Raw genomic sequence first — 15,639 nt, 5'->3', positions numbered from 1 at the left:
CAGGATTTAATGAAGATGAATCAGCAATTGCAAAGAAAGCCTGACTATGTATTGATTTTCTCTATAATCTCACTCCTGTGGTTGTGGCAGTGATGGAGCTGATGAGTTGTGTTGAGGTTTGTGGGAGCCGCGCTGCTTGACTTCGCCAAAGCACTGGCGCAGCTTTAATCTTTCAACGGACCAGAAGCTCCAAATCTTCCTCCATTTATAATTATCACAAGACCGGGCGGCACTCTGATCATTTTTACGCGGGGGTTGGGGTTGTGAGATTACGAAAGGTCTTTTTTTTTTTTTTTTTTTCAATATTTGATGTATTATTTGTGCGCCTGCGTGTTATAGGTAGCGATACCACGTCTCTGTTTACCGACGCTGCTGCGGCGTGACCGGAGCTTTGGCATCCAATGATCCTTCCGCCAGATCTCACCGGGCGATTTCTAGCTTCCGAGGTGTCGTGTCGTCTATTTGCGGCGCGACGGGGACGGAGGGGACAAGCCGGGCCGCGTCAGCTGTGAAATGAGTCGCCCTCTCCCGCTGGAGCCTTCTCCTCCGCGGTGACAGAACCAGCTTGTACACAACGCACGGACCAGGGAAACTCATGCATCCGTGCAGGCACGAGGCTCGGACCCGTGTTGACCCCCCGGGGGGGAAGCGCGGTGGAACAAGATGTGACTCGGAAGTGTCTCCTGCGTGGGCGCCGGTGGATATGGCTTCATCAGCGGCGGTTTGATTTAATGGCCGTCGCCTGTGTTTTAAGGGCTGAAATCACGAGTGTGCATCCTTTATTCTGAGTAATAACAACCGCCACCTCCAGCCCCCACAATTCACAACCAGGGGGCCGCATTAATTCACCACACGTTCTCAACAGGTTGGTTTTCATAGATCCGGCACCAGAGGGAAGTAACCGGCCAGGGAATTTGTTTTTTATGGGCCCAGCCATTTTGCCACTCTACCGTAGGCAATCTGTTGCGGGGGTTGTCACCAGACCCGTTTTTATGGGCATAACGGGGCCTGTTGATAACCGAGACCTACTGACACCCAACACAAAAGCCTCCTTTAACGTTCTTCTTTGATCTCTTTCGTTTCGACGTGCTACACCCAAAGCGACAAACCGCTCATGTAAAATTCACACATCAAACAATGTCAAATTATAAACCCAGTGAGGCCCCTTGCAACCTACTGTACTCTGCCAGCAGCTAAATGCTCTTAGAAATGAATTAATTCTGCATTTTGGTTAATAATTTCCCCATACTCGGTCAGTACACATAAGATCCAGGTTCTTAAAATAGCACTTGGCCGAGGCTTGGAGGAAATTTAATTACCTTAAGAAAAAGGACTCCATTGTTAGTGTCAGGAGAGGAGATTAGCAGCTTAATAGTTAGTTTGAGCCCATGTAATAAAAAAACATACAGTGTGTGCCAAAGCTGTTGTGCGAAGGGTTCCTCAAAAACATCCCAAAATGTCCACTTGATTTTACAAAATCGCTTTCATACACATAGGAAATCCATGCGTGCTAACGTTTTAAAGATTTATATTTTCATCCCTTCGCTTCTGCACGGCACATTCTCGAGCCTCTTAAAGTTATTGCTCTGCGAGCGGTATTTCATTAATTCCCTATCGCCCGCCTTTCCGTGGAAGTTATTCAGAGGAAAAATAATTTATTTCATGCCCTGAATATTATTGAATTACTGTGTTCTACTATTGTATCTGGGATTAGGGGGAAATAATGATTAAACATAGTATTAAGTGGGAAATGATTAACGGGCTGCGTACTTCTCGAATCACCCGAGACCATTTTAACAAACTTGGTGTTCAGGGGGGAGTAGAGAGAAAAAGGGATGAAAGAAAAGAGAAGAAAAGAAAAGAAAAGAAAAGAAAATATAAGAAAGGAAAATTAAAGGGAGGGAGAGCTTTTGAACCATGTGCTGAATCTTTGCTCCGAAGCAGCTGTTCGGGAGCAGCTGGACCTCGGCCACGCCCCCGGAACAGCTGACCGACAGCCACTGACTCTCGACAGGTCGGAGCCGTCGACCCGCCCGCGTGTCACGGTGCGTTTTGGGAAAAAGATGGCCGCCACGGTGACAGCAGTTTTGGACGCAGGCTGCCAAGTGTGCTTCTTTTTTTCCGAGCAAAAACTCTGTGAAAAATGGAAATGACTGATTCACTTTGGTAACTTCCCTAAAAACTCCACCGCTATTTGATGAAGAGAAAAAAAAAAGAGTCTTGGATTCAGGCATCATCTGGCATCAGCATCTGCCCTGAGTGATGACTCGTTCTCGCTCTTCCACAGGAAGGAACAAGTCCCATTCAGGGTCCTGCCGTGATAATCACCTACATTTTCCAAAGCTAAATGGCAAGAGACCAAACCAGTCCATTCATGAAAACCAAGCGTGCACTCCCATTTTTTCTCCTCTGGCTCAACAAGGTTTTCCATATGGGAACAAAGCATCAGAAATTAAGCAATCTCCACATGGAATTATTCTTTGACATTGGAGTAAATCTATAATAACCAGAGGAGCGCGTGTAAGAAAGGGTGGAGGAGTCCTCATGGAGGCCCCAGTTCCTGAAAAATGAATTTGGATGTTGACACAGCTGCTATTTTAGACCAATGCCTAGAAGGCTGCCTTACAGGGGAGGTTAAGACGGTTTGATGGCTGGAATCAGGCGGAGAACACAGCTTGTTGTGTACCGGAGATAATCTTTGATGCGATCCGAGCATCGGAATTCTCTGGCGCTCCCTCCCTGCATTATGTGTGGACCATGTAATGAGGGTTTCAAAAAAAAATGAAAAAGCATAGAAAATAAGGGGCTGACAAAAAAACCCCAAAAATAAAAAAGACAAATTTAGCCCTTGTAGCTGGTCTTGGTGAAACTGCGACCCGATCGGAGGCTGGAGCTGGGGGCGGATGAGGTGTGTTGTCATCGTGACGGTGTGGCTGAAAATAAAGCGCATTCCTTCAACTCAACACCCTCATACCCACAGTTATGCCTCAAACCGCAGACACCCCATCTATCTATCTATCTATCTATCTATCTATCTATCTATCTATCTATCTATCTATCTATCTATCTATCTATCTATCTATCTATCTATCTATCTATCTATCTATCTATCTATCTATCTATCTATCTATCTGGTTGTCCGTCTATCTATCTATCTATCTATCTATCTATCTATCTATCTATCTATCTATCTATCTATCTATCTATCTATCTATCTATCTATCTATCTATCTATCTATCTATCTATCTATCTATCTACCTGTCTATGTATCTATCTATCTATCTGTCTATGTATGTATGTATGTATGTATGTATGTATGTATGTATGTATGTATCTATCTATCTATCTATCTATCTATCTATCTATCTATCTATCTATCTATCTATCTATCTATCTATCTATCTGGTTGTCCGTCTATCTATCTATCTATCTATCTATCTATCCATCTATCTATCTATCTATCTATCTATCTATCTATCTATCTATCTATCTATCTATCTATCTATCTATCTATCTCTCTATCTATCTATCTATCTATCTGTCTATGTATCTATCTATCTATCTGTCTATGTATGTATGTATGTATCTATCTATCTATCTATCTATCTATCTATCTATCTATCTATCTAACTATTTATCTGGTCGTCCGTCCATCTATCTATCTTATAACAAAATTCTATCGAAAAAATGTAATATAAACTCATGTAATATAAAACTGATATAGAATAAATAAATAAATAACATCGCATAATATAAAATAATGAATCTAATATTGGGATACATAATATATCATGATAAATAAAATGTATGCAAAATAAAAAATAATTTTGCTGCGGACACCCTTGCAATCCCTTCGACGACCCCCTGGGCGGCCGCGGAGCCCGGTTTGGCCCCCGGAATAGCGCACTTTTGAGGCGGGTTGTATATTCCACACGTTACGGTAGCGGCTGGAGCGGCGTGCGCGTCTCAGTGCGCGCTGGGTTTTACGGTCCGCGCCAGTGTGGGAGTGGAGCAGCAACGGCGCTGTGTGGACCTGCACGCCCGAGGAGACGCGCTGGCGCACGGTCACAGTTTGAAGAGAAGTCCCCGAAATCCCCTCCAGCGCCCGGTGAGTGTAATCTGTTGGCGCGACTCGCTTTTATTTCTCAGAGCTCTTTTTCTTCCCGAGCAAAAGCTCTTTTTGTTTTTATTTTTTATTATTATTATTTTTATTTTTTTTATTATTTATTTTTTTTTTTTTTACGATTTGACTCTGACTTCATTTAATCTTGTAAATTTGAATTGATGTCTTGGAGTTTGTGACACATACTTTTATCTTTTGATAAAACATTTTTATTTTATTTTTTGCAGTGCTTTGTTATTTATCTTGTGTTTGTACAGTAGCGTATTTCCCTCTGCTTGGAGGCATGAGAAGCGACTCTGAGCCGGAGTTAATCAAAATCTTCCACTCAATTACCACTGGAGTTCACCCCACCCAGTTAGTACAGAGTTACTCCTAAACCTGTGTTTATTTCCTTAGTGCACAGACCATTTCAGTCTGTCTGCAGACCATTGTTTTGAACTGGATCTTCTCAAAAAACTAAAGGTTGTTGTCTTCAGGACAGCCTGAAGTATGAGGCTTGGACTGTGTGTTTTTCATGCTGAGACATGAGCCCGAAACAAGGGAGAGGTTTGTATTAACCCTTTACAGAATGGGTTGGATTTCTAAAACTGCTCCTTGTGGATTAAGATCCCTGTTTGTTTGTTGTTGTTTTTGTGATTTAGTGGATGTGGGTATAATGACAGGACAGTGAATGAGGTAGGGAGCTGTGGAATATAATGGTTAATCTGTGTCTGAGTGATCATTGTTGTGGCAGCTCTGTTATCAGCTCCTCCAGCCAGCAGCAGAAAGAGGAGAAGCAGTGTTTGTGTGTGGATTCTTGAGGGTGCTGGCCTCGGTGTGCGTGGATTTAAACAGTCAAAACACGGAACTTTTTTCAACTTGTATTGTAAGTGACCTCACGCTGAACAGGTGAGGTGTGTGTGTGTGTGTGTGTGTGTGTGTGTGTGTGTATATATGTGTATATATGTGTGTGTGTGTGTGTGTGTGTGCGTGCGTGTCGGAATGTCTGCTGTTGGTGGAAATGGAGGCAGCTCCAGTGTGTCGCCTTGGTAAACAGTTGAGTTTTGGGCTCTCGTGTCAAGGTCAAGGCTCGTCCCAAAACAGGACTGAAACTCCATCCCAGTGGAACCGAGGGACTGATAACAACTCACCTGGGACCCGGTGGTGAGAAGCCCGGCTTGGAAACTGCCTATCACAGGGTTTTCAGCACTTAAAACAGTCACCCTTCTGCTCTAAAAGATGTTTTGAGTGTAAATGCTCACTTGCCGTCATATGAGGCATGGATTTAAAGCGGAGATTCCTAAGATCGTCTGTGTTGGGTGGATTACACTACAAGTCCCAGAAATCCATTAGAAACTGCAATGTTAGTTTGCCTTTATCAGTGTATCAGTGTTTGCCTTTGTCATGCCGTCACGTTCTTCTTTTGAAAGTTTTCTTGCTTCTGACCGATTGATTTGTTATTTTTCTTGGTCGTTTGAGGTGGTGGGGATGAGATTTTACCTTATCCGGTAATTGCCCCCTTTTTTTTAAACTGGGAAAAGCTGTTGAAGTCGGACATATTTAAATCTCTCTGGTCATCACGTCGGGTGAAAATAATTCCCACAACAATTTGAATCAATGCTGAGCGCTGAAACAATAACGGTAATTATTTCTATATTTTTTCCTCAATGTCGAAATAAAATTGACTCGATCATTTCTATAAAAAAAAAATCCTCAGATCTGTTTATTTCCGTGTTCGACAAGTTTCAACAGAAGGCCTTCTTCTTCTTCTTCTTCTTCTTCTTCTTCTTCTTTTTCTTCTTCTTCCCTGGGCTTTAACAGCAACAACAGAAAGCCAATCAGTTTGGACAATCTAAAGCTGTAAACACAGTGCACACGGAGCGGAGGCAGAGCTGCAGCGTCCAAAACTCGGAGGAGAAACAGAAAGATGATGCATCGTTGACAACAGGGACATATACATCCGGTTTTCCTTATTTTGGGGATATTTGATTTCTGACCCAAAGCAGACAGTAAATATCCATTGTGTTCATCGAGACGAAGATGGCACATCACAAACTTTATTTATTTAGACCTACTTCTCATATTTATTTTCTCTTTGATTTTGAAAAAATATATTCAAGTGAAATGATTACTAAAGCAGCTGCACTTGTTACTTATTGTTCATGAGCGGAAATTATTTGATTTCAAGCAGTAATATTCCCAATATGTATATATTTTTTTAAATGGCATTAGCTGACAGGACTTATTTTGTTTTGAATGTTCAATCACAAAATATTATAAATCCTGATTTTATTCTTTATACAACCTGTCTATCAATAGTTTTTAAGCTCAATAAACACAGATAATATTTGAGCGGAATTTCTCCCATTTGTCCGGGGACACTGAAATCCTCCAGGACACGTGGACCGGCGCCAATTTGTTGAAACAGCATATAGGGGAGCGCACGCATAACGCAAATACATTGAATGGTTGTTTCTCAAAAAGTGGCATCTGAAAAATAATACGATCAAATGATCCAAGTCCATGTTTACCATGGAAGCAAGGGGTTGCCATCACTTGCATGTCATGGAGATCCTGTATGTGGGCGTTTTATTCTAATGAGAGAGAGAGAGAGAGAGAGAGAGAGAGAGAGAGAGAGAGAGAGAGAGAGAGAGAGAGAGAGAGAGAGAGAGAGAGAGAGAGAGAGAGAGAGAGAGAGAGAGAGAGAGAGAGAGAGAGAGAGAGAGAGAGAGAGAGAGAGAGAGAGAGAGAGAGAGAGAGAGAGAGAGAGAGAGAGAGAGAGAGAGAGAGAGAGAGAGAGAGAGAGAGAGGCCTTTGTTGAAAATCGCTCCAATCGATCGCGAGGGGGCGGCCGATTCGGCAGAAGACACCGTGACTCCATTTTCTTATCTGTTTGTATGTCATCATTAGTTCTAATGGAGCAGACATCCCAGAATGAATCGGTGTTCTCACCAGCTCGAGTCCGTCGGAGGTTCTGATGCGACTCCGACCCGAGGACGACCTTTTAGAACAGTGACCGCACCCCTCACCTTTTCAATGATCCTCGTGCAAAATAAAAGAGTTTCAAGTTGTGTGACGGGTTGGAAACGGTCATTTGGAAGCCCCGGGCGATCCCCCCCCTCCACCGAAGCACCGATAGAGATCTGGCGTCCTTGTACGCTGGCGAGCCCCAAAACAGATGGTGACTTTTTTTATTTTATTTTATTTTTTTCTTCTTCTTCTTCTTTTAAACCCTGAGCAATGAGACACACATTCCACATCGCATCACAGTTCACCCCCCTTGGCGTGGAACCAAAGTCATTTATTGAGGGTGTTGCGGACGTGTAAGGCTGCAGAGCCCTGAGGAGGTCGACCAAAACCTCTACCCAGTCAGTCCTGATTCCGTCTGAAGCTGTTCTCCCTGAGGCATGGCAGCCCTCCAGAGCCCTGGAGAGGATCCTCGAAAGGGGCAAGGTTCTTTTTTTTTTTTTTTTTTTTTCTCTCTTCTCTCTCCCCTCCGGCTCTCGACAATGACATTCCAGACTTCAACTTGTTTTTAGTATCATCGTGTTTGTCATATGAGGTTGGTCATTGACTGGTGATTTTTTTTTTTTTTTTTTTCTCCTTTCCCCACTACAGCTCTCATCGTGCCTTTGCCATCGAGCCCCTGGTATTTATAAATCCCCCTGCGCCACAATGGAGAGAGATTCAATTTCTGCTCAGAAATGGCAGCAAAAACGATTACTTTGGGGAAGACGTGGCGAGCTGAATCGCTTTATCTCTCAGCACTGTCCTCTCTCCGAGGACCTTGTCTCCCAGCATTCTTAGTATATCATACAGTGAAGCTTTATTTCCCCGTCTTCCCATTTCATTTCCTTAACCTCTTGTGTGGCAGCGGGTCAGCCGTTGGCTTTAACGATGACATCACGCCAGATGTGCTGCATTTTTTTTTATTTCCAATGGACAAGATTAGAGGAAGCCGAGGCCTTATGTTGCTTTTCACGCATCGGCTTGTTATTGCACTGATGGGCCTGCAGTGGTTACTGTCACATCTTGGGAGGCCGGAAAACAATTCTGTCGCCAAGTGGCGGCGAAAAGCTGTGAAAAATTGCTGGGTGGAAATTGGCAAGGTGGTCCCTTGGGCAGCAGCAGTTGTCCAGGACAATCCGCCATCACCATTTCTTATATTGGGGTTATTGTGTTGATAATATTTTCATATTTCATGGCTCATTTTCTGCTGTATTTTTGTTTTTGTTGGTTTTATAATCGGGCCATTAATGTCTTTAACAATCTTACCGTGCTTGTATTGCACCAACAAGCAGACGGCGGCGTCATCTTTCATTTGTTTTTCTTGGGTGGGGAAAAAGTATTGCGAGAACTCTTTGGGGGGGATCACACTGTTGCCTGCCCAGAACATATTAAATTGCCGCGAGAAGCGTTTTTATGACAGCTTTCCTCAATAAATAACGCTCTGTGTTGTTTCGTTTGACAGGTACAGATATTGCTCAGTGGACGTCCGTTTGGCAGCGCCAGCAGCCGGGGGTTAGGAACGAGGAGTTGGACCCCAAACCCTTTTCTTTATCTGGGAGCTTTTCCTTTCACTACAGTAAGTCATACGTTAATTCTTTATTCTCCCTGCGCCGGCCGTCGCCCGCTGCCTGTCGGTGTTGGTGCTAACACTCGGGCCTTGAGGCTGTCTGCTCGCTGTGTGAGAGAATGAAATACGAGTGAAATAAGGGTTTCTTTCTCATTTCACGTTTCATTTGGACAGAGTCCCCTTTCACTTCCCCTCGGCGGCGCTCATGCATTTAAATGCCATGTCAAACATTGTCATCCCTAGTGCAAAGTACAAAAGCATTCAGCGTGCGGTTGTTTGATCGTCACTGGAGCTTATACCGGGCCTCAGTATTTAAACCACAGATAGGAAACCTCCAGTCCGCGGGCCTATTTACGGCCCTCCAATCACCATCACAGGGCCCATGGGTGTTTCCTATATCTGATATAGCTGTTATATTTCAACGACAATTTGTAAAAGGGAATGATGAAACAACACCTGTATGCAACATACGGTGCAGTAAGGCAGTGGGGTTTATGTGTGCATCACAATGGGGGCCCCTGGTGAGTTCAGCATTGACAGAACCTTACGGCTTGCGGGAAGCAAGCCGTGAGGTTCTGCTCCTCTGATCCCTGACCCCTGTGGACTTATCCATGATGCCCTGTCTGGTCACCCGCTCCCGTTCTGTGAAACCCAACGCTGTTCTAACAGTAAATATGTTATTAGTATCGAACCGGTTCACAAGAAGGCACGTTAAAAGCAAAGTCTGTATGTCAGTCGATTAAAGCTGGTCTCTAACTTTATGGGTGGTGTCTGTTACTGTCGGTTACTGTCACGCTGGGAGGGCGGATAAAAATACCAAGAGAAGAAGCCAACGGAAAGATATTCATTAAATTTGTCAGCTTGCTGCTAATTGGAACCTGAGTCTTTGCTTCATGAAATTACTTTGCACTAAAAATACAGACAGTTCCAAAAAAAAAAAGAGTTTCTTCATCAGCTTGTATTTTTATTTTATTTTTATTTTATTTTTTTCAGGAATTTCCTTAAGGCATAAATTTAAAAACTGGATGCATAAAAGAATTCAAAGGTAAAAACCTAAACTAAAAATGTTTAATAATTCCCACCAGTATCTCCTGAAATTTGGCTTTGGCCGAGAATTTTCATTTTGGTGCCTCGGCCGACGCCGGTTAATGCCGGTTAATCGCATAGCCATCGCTGGACGTCGTCGCCGTCTTTTTAAATGGATTGCAAACCTTGCACCATGTCTGACCAGTGGGCAGCTTCTCAGATGTGTATTGCATTGACATTCCCCATCACCATGGAGCCGTCCCCATGGAGGCTACTTACTGTAAGTAATCTCTCGGCCACACTTACTGGGTCATTTGTCATCGACCCTCTGGTTTCATTAGGACGTGGGAGCTCGACACTGGATCATCACTCGCCTCCATCTCACGCCGATCTGACTAGTGTAAGTAATTGGTCACTTTCTGTGTCCATTATGCTGTGGGCTTCGTTTAAAGGTTATTTGCTTTTGGGCATCTAGATCTTCTAGAAGTTCCTGGTTGTGGAGATGACTGGTCAGGGCGGGGGTATCTGTAGGACAGAAGCTGATAAAAACTGGAAGCGGCCATTTGAAGTCATGGCTTGACATAGCGACAGAATTAGTGGTAAACAGAGTAATGTGTTTTTGTGTCTTTGCTTGGAGAAACGGAGTTCCTGTTTATACTTAAAGAGCCGGTTTTACAACGTGCACTTTGTGTCAATTACGAGTTCAGGTGCTCTACGCAGCCTTGGCCAGAGTGCAGAATTCAGCACAAAGTATGAGGCAAATGAACAAAGTGTGTGTGTGTGTGTGTGTGTGTGTGTGTGTGTGTGTGTGCGCGCACACGCCACTGCTTTGATTTTAGTGCTTCTGTTATGTAAAAACACGGAGAAGAGAGAACACTTTGCTCCAGCGTTCACACCGGCAGTGGAGCTTCTCAGCTCGCAAGGAAACTGGGTCCATGTTACGTGTCGGATAAGTGCTTTTCCGTTATTCTTTTTCCTACTGTAGTAAGAAGTAGAGCCTGGGCGATGCCAGATTTTTGGGTCGGATTTTGTTGAATCCTAGCCCACCGATTACTGATGTTTTGACTGATATTGTGTCAAAATGTTCAAAGTGCAAACTTTTCAAATCACTTTGAAAAACGTATTTTATTTAAGTTTCTATATTTGAGAACATTTATTTATAAGCAAACTAATGCAAATAAACAAAGAACTATTTGATAGTTGAAAAAAAATATTAAAGATAATATTAGTTATATCTTTTTTTTTTTCCCAAGTTCCAGTGAACGCGTCATCACTTTCAAAGCAAATTAGTTTTCCAAGTTTCCCATGAACGCAGCATCGCTTCCTGTTTGGTAAACCTGTCCTGTCTAAACCCGAGCGAAAACAAACATGGATGGATTTATAGTGCCTATTCGGACTGCTGCGCTTATTTTGGTGAGTAACTTAAATGTAGTGTAAAACACAAAAGAACATGATAAATAATTGTATTTTTTTTTATTATTCTTATCTATAAATCGGGGCACATCTGCTGCGTAACTGCCAATCCCAATGTGGTTCTAAAAAGTCAAATAATGGCCGATTCATCGGCCGGGCTCTAGTAAGAAGCCAGGGTCAGATTTCCATGGTTAGATGCTTAATGTTGCGTTTAAAGGAATGCTGCCTGTTTTGGGGAAATATGCCTTTTGTCCATCTTACCCAGATTCAGACGAGAAGGTCGATACCAATTCCGTGCCTCTGTGTCCAATGCTGAGATACTGAAGGGCTGTGTGCTGAACGTGTTGGCTGCAGACGGGTTCAACTAGCCTAGCTCCTGTGAAATGACGGCGTCGCAAAAGCTGGGTTGTCCAAGCCATGCGTCTCGTGTCTTCATGACAAGGATCAATGAATACCTAAAAACAAGATCGTAGGTGCTTTGATTGTAGTTGCACTGATATTCAGAATTATTTTTGACTGTCCACCCAATGAATATCTGGTTTCTAGACACAAATTGGAAATTTGAATTGACCTTCTTGTCTGAATCTGGTCCAGACGGACAAAAAGAGAATTCCGTAAAAAGAGTATCCCTTTAAGGGTACATGAACAGTGTTCTGGAAGGCTTGTTAGGGATAGTCATGTTGATGATTTGGTGGTTATATTTGTTTTGGGGTTTTCTTTACCGCTGGGTCGTGCTTTTGTCTCTGAAAGCACAATTAGAAGACGAGGAGGCTCTAAGTCACTATAATTGTGTTTTTTTTGTTGTTTTTTTTTGCTTCCCAGAGATAATCATACCGTCCCCTGGGGAAGGGTGGGACAACATGACTTCCTAGGTCAGCTTTTGTTGTGCTAAATAACATATTATTAAAAAGAAAAGGTGTGGTGTTCCGATGAATACGTGTAAACAGTACTACGCAGTTTTAATTCAGTGGGTTTTTTTTTTTTTTTTTTTTTTTTTTTTGGGGGGGGGGGGGGGGGTTTCTTCAACAGGCTCGTTTCCTTGTTTCGGTCTCGAACAGACGGGCCCTTGTCCCGGAGTGATCCTGTCCTCCTCTTCCCGCCGTAGTGGAGCAGATATGGACGGTAATCGTGTCTGCTGTTTCGGGGTCCGGAGTAATGACTGTGATCATGTTGGTTTGTTTTCACAAGGGTTGTGTTTGTTCTGAAGGGCTTTTAGAGAAATTCCAGAAACAACAGGGGAGCTGGTGAAACGCTCCCAGTAGGAAACGTCACCGTCCCCCAGTCACATTCCACACTGTTTGAACAGAAATACTAAAGAATGCCACCTTATTTAATGTAAATGTTTTCATTGATGATTCCGCAGACCAATTTGCCATATTTTACCGACATTTATTTTTCACGAGCAGTCATTGCTGCCAATTAAATGCTTCAAGCTTCCCTCAACAATTCAAGTATAAGATAAAATAAGTCAGAGTTGAAATAAGGCAAATAGCACTGGGAAATACTGACAAAATTAAGTAATTATATTTCTGACGAATCCCTCGATTTCGGTAATTTGAGGATGACTATTGGTGCATTAATTAGATATATACACACACATGATGTGGATATTATCACCAAGCTGGTAGAGGCGTTGGTTCGAACAGTCTCATGAAGTTTGGGAAAATGCATAACTTTACTGTGAAGCCCCGCCTCTTAAATCCATCCATCTCTCCATCCAATGGCCTGAACCGCCCTGGAGACCGTCCGTTTCTCCGCGTACTTGCCCTTTAATTTAGCAAATCAGGCTGAATATGAGTGACTCCTGAAGGATATAACATGCTTCATGCAGATGAATGCAAATGCATTCTTACAATCTGGCTCCCTGATGTGCAGATGAATCGGCCCCTAGCATTCTTATATAATTTGGCCTCAAAGCAAAGGAACCTGGCATGCCACAACCAGCGTGTCAACAGCTGTGTGTGTGTGTCTGTGTCTGTGTCTGTGTGTGTGTGTGTGTGTGTGTGTGTGTGTGTGTGTTTCTGGTTTGAATCCCTCTGTAGAATCCAGAGCCTTATTTTAAATTCTCAGAGCTCTGCTACAAAACTCTCTTTGTCATCTCAGTGTTTTATCGTCAGATCCTCCCAGATTTAGTGCTGGTCGACCCCTTTTTTTTTTTTTTTTTTTTTTTTTTTATAAACAATTTCCCCATTGACTGCATAGAATCCCCTCGGCTCTGTTCATTTCAGCCAATATAAATCAAATGTAATAGATGCTTCAACTTGGTCGGTTTTGAATTTATTCAGTATCTCTCTCAAATCCATTGAATGGCATGGATTCAAAAAACACAATCAGTTCCATAATTGTAGTGAAAGGGGTCGTCTTTAGGTTTCACAGTGCACATTTTGTATTTTTTGGTGCGGTTTGTTGTTTGTTTTTTGTTTTTTTTTTGTAAATTTACATTTGTCACTTTGGATGTTCCAGCACGGTCTCACCATGTAGATGCGTCCATATTTCATTTTTTTTTTTTTTTTATATTGTTCGAGGATGACTGAGAGACTAAAAGTACTTTCACAAATACGACAGTGAACACCTCGCTCTCGCTTTCGCTCTCTCTCGCTGTCTCACAATCGAATGCACTATCAATCAGGCATATTTCCAGATAATGAACCGAATCCAGCCTCATGTCAGATTCTCCATTAGCAGCAGAAGAGAAGAGCAACCTTTTCCCTGATTACCTCTCCGCCCCGGTCGCGCTTTGGCGTTGGGCCGCCTGCGCTGATTGATCGGTCACTGGTGAAAGTTCCTTTTCCGCTTTTTTTTTTTGTTTTTTTTGTTTTGTTTCTGTGTAAACTCACCGTGCCCTCATGACATTTTCTAGCGCTCGTTGGAAACCTGATTATCCTGTAAGGAGGCGGCAGCAAAAATATTAAGGGTCGCCTGTGCGCACGCCCGTGTGCGTGTGCATGCGTGTGTGTGTGCGTTGTGCCGAGCCCACCTAAAAGTGCAGATACCGTCCCTTCTTAATCATCACCCAGAGCCTGAGCGGGGCGTTCATCTTGCTGTCAGTGAATAAAAGAGCTCTAATTAGCGAGAGGTTACTCCTGATTGCCGCGCTGGTGGACTTAGTGGAGGGAAAAGTCTGCCCTCCTTTAATGTAGTGGGCTGTCCGGGCTCATTATGGCAGCCGAGCTTCGTCTGAATGCATGTGGGCAGCGGTGCAATTTCCCTTTCATCAAAGCCCTGATGCGCGCACGCACGCACGCACACACACACACACACACTAACCCTTTCTGAATAAGTTCAACAGTCTGGGATGGCGCTCGGGTTTTCCTTCGTGAGCCGAACCTACGATCTCAAGATAATTCTACGCTGCCTATGTCCGTTCCTTCCTCTGTGACGGGAACGTCAGGGGGGAAAAAAAATGTCAAGATTCCTTTCCGCTCCAATTTGATCGCCTCGAGCGAGGGGCGGTGGAGAAATGATCACCATTGTCTCCGGACGCATCGATTCCTCATTTAGTGCCGCCGCTGCGAGGATTTCCTACTGACAGCCGGCAATTTTAAAAACAGATTTGGTTACTGAGTGAAAGTTAATAACATGCACTGGCCCTGCTGTTGATTTGCCGAATCTCATTCTTATTTGGTGTGCGGGTGTGGGTGTGGGTGCGGGTGCGTGGGTGATGGATAAACCAATCACAGTGGGCAAATAGGAACAGGACGTACAGGTTCCTTTTCTTCTTCTTTTCTTTTTTTTTAATGTGTCCTGCGTCCAGAATGTATGAATATTTAATCGGCGCGGCGACGCAGAAACATATAGCTTCTTCTTCATATAGCTTCACCCCCCGGAGACATAAAGTGATTAAAGGGGATTTTGTGGAGGAGCATCCTGGATTCTTTTTTTTTCCACCGAATCTTTGACCCTGTTGAGCCTTGAACGCGGAACTGGCTCAAACAAACAGTTTGCAACGTAACGATGATTTCATCCACCTGCACGGTGGTTGTGACATTTTCAGTTAGAGTGTGTGTGTGTGTGTGTGTGTGTGTGTGTGTGTGTGTGTGTGTGTGTGTGTGTGTGTGTGTGTGTGTGTGTGTGTGTGTGTGTGTGTGTGTGTCTGTGTGTGTGTGTGTGGGCGCGTTTAAGGTCGAGCTCTAAACAATGTATTGAATTTATTATCCTAACATTGCCACGTGAAATACCACCGTATCCACCCTGTGACGTCAACACAGGGATTTCTGATCAACTTGCTGGACTTCACGGTTTTGTCATTTAATTTAAAGATGAGGGGATATAGAAAGTATTGGAGCTAGTTTTATCTAAAAAACTTTTTTTCTTGTTTTTACTTGTATATGATGAACCTCGGCTGGACTCTTCAATGAGTTATTTTTTTAAGTTTGTTTCTTATATTATAAGCGTACATCTTGATTCATGTTCAGATATTGTTACATAGCTGTTAAATTCATTGTTGTATCATCTTTTGTACAGCTTGACCGATATATCAGGCGTTATTTAACTTTTTTTACCACATGGGGATCGGCAGTT

The 15,639-nt window shown here is 43.2% G+C and overlaps 1 protein-coding gene across 1 annotated transcript in view; it reads left to right on the top strand.

Annotated features, from left to right (window-relative positions):
- Positions 1 to 8,577: 8,577 nt before the first annotated feature.
- Positions 8,578 to 15,639, top strand: part of LOC307231285 (CD82 antigen-like) — a 60,995-nt gene continuing 53,933 nt past the window's right edge. The window contains exon 1 of the mRNA XM_080001921.1: positions 8,578 to 8,688. The gene's annotated coding sequence lies outside the window, so the exon portion shown is untranslated. The remainder of the gene's footprint in view (positions 8,689 to 15,639) is intronic.

Source organism: Zeus faber (genome assembly GCF_960531495.2).
Source record: "Zeus faber genome assembly, chromosome: 6".
Lineage (NCBI taxonomy): Eukaryota > Metazoa > Chordata > Actinopteri > Zeiformes > Zeidae > Zeus > Zeus faber.
The sequence above is the reverse complement of the archived record's forward strand: the minus strand, read 5'-3'. Positions and strand labels throughout refer to the sequence as shown.